At 32.8% G+C, this 16,505-nt stretch overlaps 1 pseudogene across 1 annotated transcript; it reads left to right on the top strand.

Moving 5' to 3' along the window:
* The first annotated feature begins 3,059 nt into the window (after positions 1-3,059).
* LOC148622048 (long-chain fatty acid transport protein 2-like) lies at positions 3,060-16,374 on the top strand (annotated as a pseudogene). The gene is made up of 9 exons (XR_015920887.1): positions 3,060-3,572; positions 5,761-5,955; positions 6,230-6,445; positions 7,740-7,898; positions 11,632-11,759; positions 12,223-12,414; positions 13,012-13,120; positions 13,362-13,581; positions 14,209-16,374. The product of XR_015920887.1 is annotated as a long-chain fatty acid transport protein 2-like (transcript).
* The last annotated feature ends 131 nt before the right edge of the window (positions 16,375-16,505 follow it).

Raw genomic sequence — 16,505 nt, 5'->3', positions numbered from 1 at the left:
AAGAAGTTAGAACTACTCTTCGAAGGATGCAGAACTTCGAAAAAATTTCCAGATTTTTCAAAATCGGACTAATGGTACCCATTTTTTACAACGAAAATTTGAATCTCATATATCTCGAAAACTGCATTTGTCCAAACTTGGTATATATATCTACCTCAATGGTCCAAACAAAATCGCAAAAAAAATCGCGTGCGTCCCAGTCGCCATTTTCAAAATGGCCGTCACCGCGGTCTAAATTGTAATTTGTCCGATTTAAGAATCTGCGGTTCAATCGATAATTTCAATTACGTAAGACTCCCATTTTTAAAATGGCCGCCACCGCTGTCAAAAATTCAAAGTTCGATTTTGTTGAAATTCGCTATCCAGGTTCTTTAAGCTGCCTCGATTAATACTAAGCAGTTCAATTGACGATATGTTTCTTAAAAGTCAGACCAGGAAACGGGAGGCGAATTCTACGCGATTCGTGGAAACGTAAATTTTAATTTTATGTCATATTTGTCCTTTCGATACGTTTGCAATTCGAATGCATCTCAATGCATTTTAAAGTAAAAATTGTTTTTATATTTTAAAGTGGAAACTTCTTTGTATCTCGATTCGTCGTTTAAGCGGACTATTCTTTTCAAAAAAGATTTCTGTTATTCTGCATACCTTTGACGTGTAAAGACTTATTGTAACATAAAAAAGAGATATATTTCTGGATTTATTCACGAGTGTGTACCTGAAAGTATTGTATAGTCCCGTTTGCATTAGACATCTGTTTCACTACTACGTAGATTTCCTTTCATTTTTCGTCTACCACGGACTTGATTTTTTATGAGCAGCTCGGCGGGTGTTTTTAGAAAAGCAGAGGACACTTACCCTCTGGATAACATTCTATTTATTTCCACCAGAATATTAGTTCCCTTGATTACTCTACTAAAGAACATGTTAAAAGTTAGTGCACACGTTTCATTTATTGATTTAATATCATTTTTATGACTCATGATTAATCAACTTAATTTCCATATTATATAACCGGGAAGCCAGCAGTTGACAGGTATTTAATGCGTGCTGATTTTTCTATGTAAATTGAGAGCTTCTTCGAATAAAAAAATTATGCATAAGCATGAAAAAGAAAAGAAACTACGAATATTTACTATACTCTGGCACACTTTTCTGGAACAGACAATATGTATTTATATTTTACTGGAATTGTCTGATGTAAGTAAGTAAGTTAAACTTAATTTGCCCAGCTAAGACAGACAAGTGGCATGGCATGTTATCATGAGTTGTGCGAGTAATGCACCTGAAAAGGTTTCAAGTAGTTGTTTTGTCGTCAAGAAATATTTTAAAAAAACATACTGATTGCGCCATCCTTTTAGCCATATGCATTGACAGAAAGGCATAATGAGTCTTATTTTAATTAGATTGAATCCGTGCTTCTTCTGTGATATATTTGGTTATAGCTCGTTCAAGGAACAAAATTTCCGACAAACAGTTTTTGTTTGTTTGTTTTGTTTTGTTGTTTTGTTGTTTTTGTTTTGTTTTTGTTTTTTTTTTCTCCATAGGAGTTTGTGCTCTGGTTAAAGTGTGAGAGTGCCTAAACATTACATTTTGAATTGGACTGCTCCGTTAAGTTCTTTCAGTTTTTCACTAACAATTAAACAAAGACCCAACAAATATAAAAAAAAAAAACAGCTGATGAAGGCGGAAAGACGAGAATTGACGAGATAGTACAAAGCGCCGAAAATTAAATTAAGCTAAACTAGACTCTTCGTTGGAAACAGTGGTAACGAATGACCGAGTGTCTTGCATACTAAATAATACACCCAGGTAAAGCGTAGGTGAGAAAAAATTACGATTATTATAATAACCAGTTATGATCCGGACGCTCTGGTTGCAAGATAAAGCCAAAAACAAAAAACAAAACAAAACAAAAAAAAAAAAAAAACACATTTCAGTGGTACCACTTGAAAAATACCCAATATGGTTAAGCGAAGAATTCGAATTCTAGGATCATGACCCATCTTAACTTAGACCGTCGTCAGCCGCAACAGTTATTTTGAATATTTATCATAAACGAAATAGTAATATGAAACAACAAACATGTTGATGAATATGAAAATCTTACACCTTCAAAATTATATGACACTTAATGACTCTTGTCTCTTCAAACTTTTCGTATTTTTGTGAAGTTTAAGTCTATATTTATTATGAATCTGTTTTTTTTTATAAAACACCATCGTCATTCAATCTAGATTTGTGTAGAGAAATTTGATAAAAACAATTCTACAAGTAACAATTTGTCATGGTAACCACATCTCCTTTAGAGAAACTTGATAGGTGTCTCCCTTTATTAATATTTTTTTACAAAATGAATATATCTACACTGTTAACTGTTACCTATTCATCTGCTCTCTGAACTACAAATGGATATTGAATAACTGTTTCGTAGTAAAGATGTTGATTTAAAAGAATATTCATATTAGAGAGAGACTTGTAGCAAGTCTACCTGTCAAGTGAATAGATACAATTTTAATTGCAACATAACAGAAGTCTGATAAGGACGAGCAACGAAAAAAAAAATCAGCACAAAAAATAGTTTATGTGCACAGACAAAACGTGGTGTGCACTATATATGCAATAAAAACAGGATACACTCAAAGATAATGTAATGTTCGCTGGAATAAAACGATGTGTCCACAAGCTAAAAAACTTTGCACATATATTTATTTTTCGTCCATGATTGACTCGATCCGTGAAGAAGTTGGAATTACTGCATGCCACGCATACCTTTTGTGTGTGCTACTCGTATGACGATAAGACTTACAAAATATGAAAAGTATTGTAAAATGTCATACGTGTATATTAGAATCGATATTTTCCGGCCAACGAGTAGTAGAATTCAGAATCTGCGAATTATTAATTTAATAGACCCTATTGTTATTGATTTTTTCAGTCTGATACGGGCAGCAGACCTAATGATGTTTCGGAAACATGAAGTTTAGCCTATCGCGCGTATTCTGAAAACACATTCTTTGTCCTTTTTACTTAACCTATCATAGGCATTTTAGAAACATTTGAAAAATGGCACTGCATAAAAGTTGTTTTTAATCGAACAAAATTATTTTCCTTAATTTTCGTATGTTCTAGTGAAGTGTGTATCTTTTTTGTAAATATATTTGTTGTGCCTGCATGGATGATTACTCAGACTGTCGCCCAAAATTGAGATGTCAATCATGGAGAAAGTACTGTATGGTACTGCTGGTATAGGGGTCAGTGTTGCTTCATGGAAGATGTTCCTTCCATATATTGGCGATGATATCAAGACTATTCGAGCATCAAGAAAAGTGACACGTGCGGTAGTAAAATCTATATTGGAAGACCGCAGGGTAATTGATGCATTTGAAGAAGCAGTGGCTAAGCACCCGAAAAAGACCTTCATTATTTTTGAAGATAAACTATATAGTATGAGTTTGTTGATTCTATGGCGAACAAAATTGCAAATGCTTTCATGAAATTGGGATATACTCAGAGTAACACAATAGCTATGATGACATACAATGAAACAGCTTTTGCGTGGATACTTCTCGGTAAGAAATAACATTTTAATATATCACATTTGTGTATTTATATACCTCGTTTTTGAAAATTTAATACCTGCCATCATCTACAAAAACAAGCCTAAAAAAAATAGGAAAGACAAACTGTTCAATGATTAGAAAAAAATCAAAGCGCCAATGGCGTTGAACCTCGAAAGTCATTAGATATTATAGGTATTTTAAAAACTTTATTATCCGGTAATGGTAATTTGTTCTTTCTGTATTTTCATAAACATTAATTATGTACAACGGGATCACTGCTTTCACCACTACCAGAAATACGTACACAATCATACAATACTAATGATTCAAAGTTTCGATCTAAACTTCGTTTTCTTTTTCTTTTTTTGTTTCGTTTCATTTCGTTTTAATTTATGTTTCTCAATGTGTAATCTTGACACCCTATTTTTTTGTTTTAAACGTAGCCAATCACGTGGAATCCGTATATAGATATCAAAGGCATTTAATAAAATATAGTTCAAACTTTTATATATGTATTTGAATTTTTCTTTAACAAAGAATCGTGTAAAATATAATTTCAATCGTATACTGTAAAAACGAGGAATGTATTTTATACGAAATAATCAATTTCTATAACAAAAAAAACCCTCCTGTAGTATTCTCCCGGAGTAGGAACCATAGGGCTCCGCCACAGGAGGCTAAATTGTCCGACCCTACTCACCTCTCCCTATTTCCAGTGGCAATCAAAATTTGTCGACCCCATTGTCCTTGTGTCCCATCTCTTTTTTCATTTCATCATCATTTCATGTTCATTCTATCATCCATTTCATGTTCATCGTCTGAATATAGGTGAAATATTGCTACTCGGACGTTAAACCCCAACAAACAACAAAAACTCAGCTATATTACAGAATGTTCAATGCTAACCGATCATTTCATCTTTGAATGTAAACTTCCCGCTGTCATACAATTGCAAGTAAAAAACACACGTAAAACAAATGTGTATAGTATTTAAGAGGTAAATTTTTATCTCGAATGACGGTTCTATGGCGCCTATCTGCAACATAAGATGGTGCCGTAATTTATAACCATGCAAATTATATACGAATGCACAGTACTGAAATTACGAATGTAAGAAGTCGCTAACAATATCAAGGAATTAAAAAGGACGCAGCAGAATCAAAACACTTTGACATCAAATAATAAGTAAGTAGCTTGCATATGACGCATAACATGCCAAAATCTCTGAAAGTATAAAATTTCATTGTTTCCAATTTTAAGTCGCTAATATTGTTTGCGACTTCTTGCACTCGTAATTTCAGTACTTAATATTCGCATATGATTTGCATAAATATGTAGTTATACGCCACATAATGCTGCAGATATTCGCCTTGTTTACCGCCATAGCGTCACACTTCTACATGCATACGAGATGAAAATGTACCTCTTAAATATCTTGCACGTGTGTTTTACGTGTGCTTCTTACTTGCACGAGAACGGAAAGTTTACATGAAATGATCGGTTAGCATTGAACATTGCCCAGTTTCCGATTCAAGCACAGGGGCTCGTTACAAGACTATATAGGTCATGTACATTAGCACGCCCCGATATTCATGAATATTCATTGCCAGTTGCTTAATCTGGTTCCTAAACTGATTGCCTGGTTAATATCACAAGCGACCCAAAGATCGCTACAACGTACCTCTTTTAAAACATATACAAATGTCTGTAAATGCGTGTTTCTTTTCTTTTCTTTTTTTTTCTTGTATTAGAACGGAAAGATTACATTAAAAGATAAAATATTTGAGATTAGCGACTTTGCAGACTTCAGTCTCATTTATTTAGAAAACAGACCATATGAAAAATTACTGATTCCTTCGTAAATTTTTAAAATAAGACAAATTTATTCATATTTGGTCAAAATTTAAGTTATTTATAAACCGGACAAATCATTTTGAAATGGTATTCATTTTCTATACATTGCATACTACACAACAATTACATATTATTTTTCCTCTTGGTTGGTTTATATAACAACCTTTCTCAACACTGAGTTTCAATTGAGTTCATAGAAGTGTATGAAAAAGAAGCCAGAGGACCCAGTAATTAAAATGATTTGTCTGATGATCAAACCACAGATATACACTGAATAAACTATTAAGTAATCCAATGGATAAATATCAATTTATCGAATGAAGTTTTTAGGGAAGCCAAGTTTAATTGAAAAATATTATCGTTAAAGATAAAAAAGGGTATCTTTTACTTGATACAAACTATAGTAACATTTTTTTCTCTCACTTAGGACTGCAAAAGTTAGGTATACCAGTGGCTTGTATAAACTATCATCTGAAATCTGGACCTTTGGCACATTCTATAATTGCAAGTGATGCTAAAGCCCTTATCATTGGTGAAGGTGGGTTTATATTTAATAGATGTTCAAATAAAGACCAATGGTGATGGTAAAAAAATACGTCAGTGAGTCATGTGTCCAAGGTATAATATAAATATAATTCACTGTGATGTCATGTACGTACTCATTGTGTTAACTTCTGATAAATAAGTTAAAAAGATTTATAATATTACAATTCTCCTGAAATATTTCGTCATGATGTTTTAAGTATTTTTTATTTTATTTTTAAGCTACAGCATAATTAATTGTATTATTTGTATATATTGAATGCTTGCAGGTGAAGAACTCCTATCAAGCATCGAAGAAGTCTTATCTGATATTCCACGAATACCCGTATTTGTAAATGGAAAGACAGGGTCTCAGCTAGACACCAGATTTACCTCTTTGGACGATATTATGCTCTATACTAACCCAGTCCCTGTTTGTAAAAATGTGAGGAAGACTATTTCACCACTACATCCCATTTCTTATGCTTTTACATCTGGGACGACAGGTATAAAATCGGTATAAATGTAAATATGTCTGTAAGAGTTGGTATAGATTTCTGTAGAAATCGAGACATCTTTAGATATTTTTAGTGGTTTTCAGTAAGAAAATATCTCATTTCTTCGCTTCCTGTCCAGTGCAACATGCTTAGGTGCATTTAAATCCTTATGTTATAAAAAAAAGTGACAAAAAAAAAACGGTTACATCAGTCAACAAACTCGTTTCTATAATTAAAACAGTAATCAAACAGTGTACCAGACCAAGTGTAGAAAAAACATAGATAGCACCAGATCAAGTGTTTTAGTTGTAGAAATACCAAAAAACCATGGATGGCACCAGATCAAGTGTTTTAATTGTAGAAATACCAAAAAAACATGGATGGCACCAGATCAAGTGTTGTAATTGTAAAAATACAAAAAAAAAAAACATTGATGGCACCACGTCAAGTGTTTTAATTGTAGAAATACCAAAAAACTATAGATAGCACCAGATCATGTGTTTTAATTGTAGAAATACCAAAAAACATGGATAGCACCAGATCAAGTCTTTCAATTGTAGGCATAAACTAAATCATTTTTAGCTTGCCCAAAACATGATATAGTACTAGACAAGTATTTTCATTTTATATCTATCAAAACATCTATAATACTATATTTAGTATTTTCATAAAGGGGTAATAACAATATTACCTAACTGATAAGCAAACTCTTGGCAATAGTCAAGTAAAAAGAAATAGTCAAGAAAAGGAAAGTCCACATACCAAATTAATAAATGGCAATATGATGACGAAAACCGGGAAGTTTGAAACATCGCAATGAGCCTGACTTGGTTCAGGCATTTCAGATGGATATAATTGTTTAAACCAAGATTTATTACTCACTTAACCTCCCGGTTTCCATTACGACTTATTGTTTCCGACATATTGGAATACAAGCACAGGCAGCACAAAGTTGGTAAAATCAGAAGTCATGATTGACTCAAGACAGTGCAGAAGATACAAGAATGATATTGTGAACATTTTTTCTCTATATTCTTTTTGTCAGAAACAGAATATTTCTCAATAAGTTCTGGATATCGGATAAAACATTTCATACATGTATGAATCACATTAGTCTTAAGTCCTGTCTCTAAGACAACGATGACACATTATGAAGAAGTCAGCTACTAGTTCTGGCATACCGTAACAACTGAGAGATAAAAACATAATATTTTGATAAAGTTCATCTATTACTGCACATTTAAGGTCCATCAAACCTAGCTATAATACTAGATTAATACCTGATTAAGTATTTGCATTTTAGGCCTACCAAAACCAGCGATCATAAATCAAACAAAAGGTATCAGTTTCTCCAAGGGTTTTCAGTATTTTGGCTTTGATGAGAATGACGTTGTTTTCGTCTCTACCCCATTATATCACAGTGCTGCCAGTTTTCTGGGATTGTGTAATACAATTGATGTAGGTATGTGTATGTTTTTGCTTCAATTTACGAAGATTTAGAAATTACGCAATAAGTTTTCTGCAAAGTATTTTTTGTATGAAGTTCTGGTTGTTAATTTATACTAAAATGCACCTACAGCAAAATATACTGTATATAGACAAGTCTATAATGGAACCATTATAAACCTGCAGGTATTTTTCTTGATATGTAAAATTAACGCCTTCATTCAATAATCAGACTTCAACACGATTTGCTGTACCAGTGTATAGTGATATTTTGGGGCCAGCTGCAGCCTGCCCTGTTATATGGGGGATTCCTCGTCGTTCACTGAAGACCAATGGGTGGCCTTGGGCTGAATTTTTCATCCCGGTGGGGTTGTTGTCTCTTTGACATATACATGATACGAATTCTCGTTATATGGTAAAAGATCCAGTTCACCCTTGTGTAAATAGACAACTTGAGTAAGTGCTATTTCGTATTGTAGTGTAATCATATATACCCTTTGTATAATTTTTCTCGACAAGCTCAGTCAATACGTCCAAGAGGTAAATGCAACAATTTCCAGTAAAAATACTAACATCGTTCGACCGAATTGTTCATTTACATCTTGCGGGAGTACTGATTGAACCGATATAGAAAAATCGATGGAAAGTGTCTAATGGCTATTAATCAAATATGTGTCGATGCCATTGTTGATAGACCAAAGATCCCGAAAGTATTCACCACCTCAGTAGTTTGACCCGCCTGTCCCGATTTAAATCATAGATTATTCATCGAAATTATTCCAAAGCGCTAAACACGGAGATATTTTTCTTTCTTGTGTAGGACCTGCCAAAACTAGGTACAAGATTTGGCTTCTCATTGGGATATTATTGGCTTTGAGTACTTCTTGTATACATTATATTTTTGGTTCTAATGCTGCTGATGAGTATACGTGTACATCATATCGATTTTTTTTATATTATTACAAGTGTGGACACAGACTGGTATTGCCCGAAGGGCAAGTATGGACGCAGACTGGTATTGCCCAAATAGCAGATTTAAACGTACATACGTTGGTGTCTTCTCACTAAGCCAACATTTTGTATTTCAGGTACCTACAGGTAATTAAATTCATGTAGGCTAGGTGAGACTTTGCAATTGTTTTTACTGCAATTATTTAATTGATTGGGGTCTCTTCCATGGGGACTATATAATAATTATTCAAGGTAAATGTGTCAATTTGTTGAGGTTTTTTTATAATATGCAGGGGTTTGATAGAAAAAAGTAATATATATATATATATATTTATATTTTTTTATTTCAGAAATAATAATTGATCAAATCACAATTTCAAGCAATAACACATAACAACATTTTTTTATATTAAAGCAATGGTATTTTTTGATAATCAGCACTATATTCATATAAAAAATTGTCTGCATGTTATTACATTTAATTTATTACATTTAAAAAATATGTTCATACAGGAGCACTACAAGTACAATGTGAAATTGTTTATTCAGTCTAAGTGAACCAAGTGAGAAGCACTATCTGCAAATTCCATTAATGTTATTTCTCCACGTTGAAATATTTCTTTGAGAATTTGAAGTCGGTGTTCCATTTGTCTGTATTTTCTTTTAGAGGCACGCTGCTTACCACCTGATCTGATCTGAATAATCTTCGCCTCATTTGAGAATTTAAAAATTAAACTTATATTTTTTTTATTTTTATATTTGAAATATATATATATTTATATATTTTTTTAAAGATAATTAAAAAATGTTTTGTGTTATTTTATAAATACTTTTAAAAATATATCATTAATATTTTTTTTTATTTTACCCAACATAAATGTAGCCCTTTGGGTGGCCTCAATAAAACAGTTATAAAAACAATATTTCTAAATGTTATTTTAACACCCCAATTACCTATGTTGGCCAGATGAGACTATCAATTTTCAAAATGTTGGCTAAGTGAGAATGAACCCATACGTTTTGTCTTGAATGTGTTTGCATTGTCTAGAAAACTCCTCCATTTATTGTTATCAATAATTGAATTATACACGTGTTGATAAATATAACATATGTTACTAGTAAATATCTACTGATAACAAAAAATGGGGAATAAACTCCACAATGGCTTACCATAACCATAAGACAAGTCATATACATATAACAATGCTTCTTTCTTGATGGTGTACTTGCATGTGTTGAACTTGCACATTTCACTTTTTGTTGGTTAGCATGGTAAAATGTGTTGCTCTAATTCTGGACTCTCAGTTTTTTTAGATTAACAGAAACCAACAGTGCGGTATCTGTCAGTTACATGGATGGCCCTATTTTTAAAATGGTTGGGGCTATGACTCCAAATTAAATAGAGGCCTTTCATTTGGTAGTTATAATATAAATTTCATAAAAAATTTCAAAACAATTGATCAACAATAACTTAAGTTATAGCCCGAAAACCAAGTGAATATGGACGACGACGACACGGACATCGCTGACAGCACCATACTAATATACATGTACGATCGCAATTTTTTTTTACGGTGACACTATTATATTAAATATATATGTATAAGTTAGATACCCCGAAACTTCATGTTACAGTAATTGGCAGCTAATGTAATTTAACTTAAGTTCATATGCATGATATACGCGTACGTGTATGGAACATAAACTCATAAAAGATATGTAAAAGGAAGGTCCTAGTTAACCTTGGACCCGAAGTTTTTCCTCCAGCAAAATGTGAAGATATATGGACCATATTCAACTTGTAATAAAATGCAATTTTGAAGAAGAAAATAAAGCCAAAGATTGATTTTGTCAATCCTAGATGGAAACAGAGTTAGAGATACTGGTTGTTTATATTTATAATTGATTGTAAACACACATGCCGGGAGTGTGCTCTTGACTGTGGATAATCCCTTTCTAGGATTCGGCGCTTGATATATTTTTTTTTTGTTTTGACCAACACCGTCAAAGCAAAAAAACAAATGTCTGAAGCGCCGAATCCCAAAAGGGATTTGGCCGCGGACTAAGTCTATTACATGTTTAGTCTTTGCAGATTTGGTTTTCTTTGTATTCTGATTTAGTGTCACTGTGACTTATTTCGTTTCAAAGTTTAAATAAAAATGAAAATAAATCCCTACCTTCCGACTCTACAAAATTTTAGAATGGTGATCGGAAAATTGTATTTCGCTGGGTCAAAGATTCTGATCACAAGGTCACGGATCGACATTAAATCACGTGTGATACTTTTAATGAATTTAATGAATGAACGTGGTCATATGCATGACAACTAATTTCCCCGAATACACCATGACCCACATTCACGGGTATGACTATGCAGGGAAACTGCGTAAGCGCTTTGATGCTTTACACCTTCCGTGAGAGACCATGTATTAAAAATACCACATATAATTTCAAACCGTGTCTAACAGTATTGAGTATATATATTAGCACGAAAACGACAATTAAACCAAGTATAGGAACAGTCAGCTGATTGTCAACGTCACTCATATCGTGCTCTTGATTGGCTAACACTGTATTACGAAAGATTTGGGGGATTTCAGTGGTTTATATCCATGAAGACAGTCAAATTATCTGCTCGAAGCCACGATATCCTAGCTTTATTACGCACGAAATGAAAGGTGTAACAGACGTACGGAAAGTGCTATCATTTTCAACTTCATTGTTATAGTGTTATTTAATGAGTGGTATTTTTGTGTTTGTGCAATTCATGATCACACTTCTACGTTCGTTTTTCACAGGTGCTACTATATTGATAGGCAGAAAGTTTTCAGCTCGACATTATTTTGAAGAAGTGAGAAAACACAATGTTACAGTAATTCAGTACATCGGTAAGATGTGTCGTTATTTACTGAGAGTACCCCGGTATGTTTCAACTGATGTATAAATTACATGTTCAGAATATGTTTGTTTATATTTCGTATGTCTTATATAAAGTGTAATATCTCGTGGTCCCAACTTCGTTCTGTATATTTCATCGGTAGATTTTATACGCTATTCATATTGCCTAAATGAGTCCGAATATATATGGATGACACCAATAACACAATATGTACTTTTATCTCATAAAAATATTTACTTTTATCACATAAAAACACAAATTAATTACTTCTGACTAAATTATAAAAATAGATAGTTGTACAGTTTACAACTCAACTATTGTGACCAACAATCAAAAATAAGAAAATACCCATTTAACATGATTTTTTTCCTAGAAATTGACCGATTTAATTTTCATTTGATGCATATGTATTTGACGCATTTACGTGTTTATATTTCTGTGCATTGATTAATCATTATATTTCTGAGATATTATTCTATAATTACTTTAGAATGAACATGATAAAGTTCACAAGCTACGAGTAGCCGTTGGAAATGGTTTACGACCAGACATTTGGGAAGAATTTAAAACCAGGTTCAATATACCTCTGATAGCTGAATTCTTTGGTGCTACAGAGGGACCTGCCGGATCATTGAATATTTTGAACAAACCCGGGTGCGTTGGTAGATGGTCGCCGCTAACTGTAGGTTTATTCTAATATGACGTCTTCATATCGTCAAACAGTATATGTCGGTACAACCCCACCTTTAGCACCTGCGCGCACTGTCTCTTTTCTTTCGCTGTCGAGTCAAAACTTATTTAAAAACGTTTACGCAATGATTTAACGGCTGGGAGGTTATCTAATGAAATCAATTATATAAATACACACATTTAACACATACTATGGCATAAATATACAAATTTATGACAGAAATGCGCATCATCGGCGTTTTCCTAGCCGCAGTTTTCATTGCCTCTTATGGAAATTAGCGGCGATGTAAACACGTATTAATCCAGCTGTCGCTGGGTGTTAAATAATCGAATATAAATGCCGTACCCATGTTAACATGAGTACAAATCAACCCCCTCCATGAATTATTTCTTAACCGACTAACAGAGCAGATGATAGGGAATTTCACTTTTCTCATAAAATTCAAATTGAAATTCAAAAATTATATAACTTCAAGTTTTTCATGAAATGTCATTGAACCTTCAGCGCGTGAATGTTTAAAAACTACAATTAAAAATGTCAGTTGCCTAGATCAAAAATTCGATTAACATAGAATTCGACTTTTTTCAGAGAAAATTTGGTGCCCAGAAAGGAATTGGAAAATTTATCGTTCGTCACGATCCTCTCACCTTCGAACCACTCAGAGACAAAAATGGAAGATGTATAGAGACCAAACCTGGTACGTTACTTACTATTTTAGTACCTTGCCTGCTGTTTTAATCTAATTGTAAACATCTATTATCAAACTTCCTTATTTCTTATTTTCCGTTTGTATTCTTATTTTTGCTTGTTTTTTTTTTAAATTCTAAGTACTTAAGGTGTACAATGTTTCCAATACTTCTAACAAGAACGGTTTGTCATAATTATCCAATAATGATCTTACTAATTTGTATATTCTGTGTAGATATATAAATTTTAAGATTTAACTGTGGGTGAAGAAGGTCTTTTCCTCTCAGGAATTCCAAATTACATCAAATCATTTTACAAAGGAAGTAAGGAAATGAATGAAAAGAAATTGGTCAGAAACGCTTTCACGGATGGTGATGTCTTTTTCAACTTCGGTGATATTTTCTACCTAGACAAACGATATTACTTGTACTTCAGGGATCGTGTTGGTGACACGTTCAGGTATAAAAATCAGTGGCGGATCCGGGGTGGGGGGGGGGGGGGGCTCGACCCCTCTTAGAAAATTGAAAAATTGCAATTTTTAAAAATTGTGAATAAAACTCAGAAAGAAGTATGATTTAATATGAATCCAGCAAATTAGTTATTAATATGATTTCTTGATCCTCACCGGTGATCATGTGAAGAATTTATTTTTGCCCCCCCCCCCACCTAAAACTCTGGGTCCGCCACTAAAAATACCAATCATACAATCATACAGTTAAAAGAATCTTTAAAGAGTTTTGCCTTGAATTGTAATCAAAACGGTACGAGAGGAAAACAATCGGTGTCTATTGTAATAATCATATACTAGTAATTGAAACCACCAGACAGATACATTTGCTTTATTTTGAGAGACATCTGGAAGGCCCCAAGGGGCAGTATTACAATGATTACTACTCATAAAAGTGAAATTTGAGCAATGTGTTGTAAACATCGTATGGGAATAATTTTTTTAGAAGCCTACGTACTGGTATTTTTTGTAATTTTGTATTGCTTTTGTCTATATAAGTAAGGCGAGTCTCTAAAATATATATGAATAAAAACATTTCTATTCACTCACTTTGTGTAATGTTACAATTAAAAGTATCTTGTCAATCTTTTGTATGTATCGACCAGAGAAGTATCAGATGTCTTAACTTCTCTACCGTTCGTTCATGATGCCAATGTGTACGGTGTGAGAGTTCCAGGTATTTGTGTTATCCTGTTGTAATTTATAACATAAAACTATTGACAATGATTATCTCAGACATATAAAGAATCATATGCTACTGAGAATAAATTTCGGCAAGGAGAGCGTTCAAATTTTGCGTACTAATCACAGGATTAATTTTAAATTAAGAAAAAGCATTACCGCCAGAAATAAAAAATAATAAATACACACCGCAAAGAATATGAAATAACCAAAATGGCACGCACATAGAAAAAAAAATATAAAACCGGTGGACTCCAATAAATATTGGGAGCATGGACTAAGTGCATCGACAGGGCAAGAGTCCTCAGCTTTTCTATTAGCAACCGCCGCGTTGTAAATTAATGTCGCGTTCAGTGTAAACAAAAAATCTGTACCCTTAACATTGGAGAATTACAGCAAGGTTTTGCATTCTAAACTCTGACAAATAGTTAAGTACCAGCCCACATAAAATTCAGACACCCCCTACGGTAACGTGATATATGGTGTAGAAAAACCCACGAAACTTAAGATGCTTTTCTGTCTACATATGCTATACGTTCACATAGCAGCAATTATATCTGCATTTATATCCGCAATTTTTAGAAAACCATACATTTATCTCCCACTAAAATCAACAAAATGAAACCAAATCTAGAACGATAACTTTTGCGAAAAAGTCAATTTCATGTACAATCTATATAATTTTATCTCAAAAGCGCAACAACCAATTGAAAAACTAAGACTGGTTATGTGATTAGTAACTGTTTCTGAACAAGGAATAAAACTGAAATCAGTGAGTTTTTGACATGCATGAATCACCTTCTGTCTGATTTTTATAAAGACTGATACTTAAATGACTTTTGTTTGACTTTATATACGTCAACAAAACAACGTTATATGGACATAGGATTTAAATGTGTCCTTTTGTCATGGGAGATTTTGTCGTAGGATCGTAATTTCTGATTGCCTTGAAAACAAGGGCAAGCTTGATTCAGCTATTTATGGTATATAATTGGAATTTAAAACAGCATGGAACTGGATAAATAAATATTCATATAGAAGATACCAACTGTAGAAATTAATTGGTGTTTATTCCGGAGTCTTTGAAACTTGTGGTTTAAGTAAACCACAAATGCTACGTATATTGTATCAATCAAAAACACGACATAAACTTCGAAAATAACTGTCGTACGGACGTGCTCAGATGGGAAAACATTAATATCATCTACGATGTAACCAGAGATATATTTTTTAAAATGACCATATGAAATTGGATGTATAGGAGTTTCTTATAGAGTTCAGACAAGACTTTTCTTCTTCCGTCGATTTTTCATATGTTGGTCAAGATATTAAGTAGACTAAAGAGTCTCTGTATCGTTTTTTTTTCCAATTTTTGATTTGATAGACGTGATGCAAAGATAATAATCATATGGTGAAATGTACAATAAAAACATTGATTCGTTCTCTGTAAGCCAGCTTCATGAAAATTACAAACGATTCGTCGAAAACAAATGTGTTCTGACTTGAATTCTAATTATAGTTCGATACGTATCACATTGGAATAGTTAAATTATTGTCGACAAAATGGAAAATATAAATGCAAAGAGTATTTCAAACGTTCTATAAAATATTCGAGTTTCTATCAATAGTACCTATTTTATATTTATTGTAATATGCTAAACCTCTAGAAAAACTAGCTATGATAGGTATAAAAGTATATTTTAATCAAATTACCAACTGTACTTATATAGTAATTATACTTGTTATAGTAAGCAAGTAAGTACAGAAAACCAAATTTTAACAGAAACTATACTTCAAAATCCATTTAGAATTTTAGATTTGACAACGCATCACTAGAGTTAAGAAATCCACACTGAATGTCGTCTTACAACGTACCAATTAACAGCACAGTGGCGGCATAAAGCGAATACGTATTTTACGTCGTAAAATTCACTTCCACTTTTGAAATTCCGAAATTGTTTGATACTTATATAAGAGAGTAATGGCGAGCATAGATACGCAATATGAAACCCCCATCCAAAACATTAATAAATTATACTTTAAATTAGATATAAATATTTAAATATATATATATATATATATATATATATATATACATATATATATATATATATATACATATATATATATATATATACACAACGTCTGAGAATGTGACGACTCTATTCGCTACACTGCTCCATCGGATCAAATTGATACAGGGAAG

This window comes from Perna viridis, chromosome 3 (assembly GCF_037379345.1).
Source record: "Perna viridis isolate PV_CMFRI_1.1 ecotype Kerala chromosome 3, ASM3737934v1, whole genome shotgun sequence".
NCBI lineage: Eukaryota > Metazoa > Mollusca > Bivalvia > Mytilida > Mytilidae > Perna > Perna viridis.
This window is presented reverse-complemented; position numbering and strand designations above follow the sequence as displayed.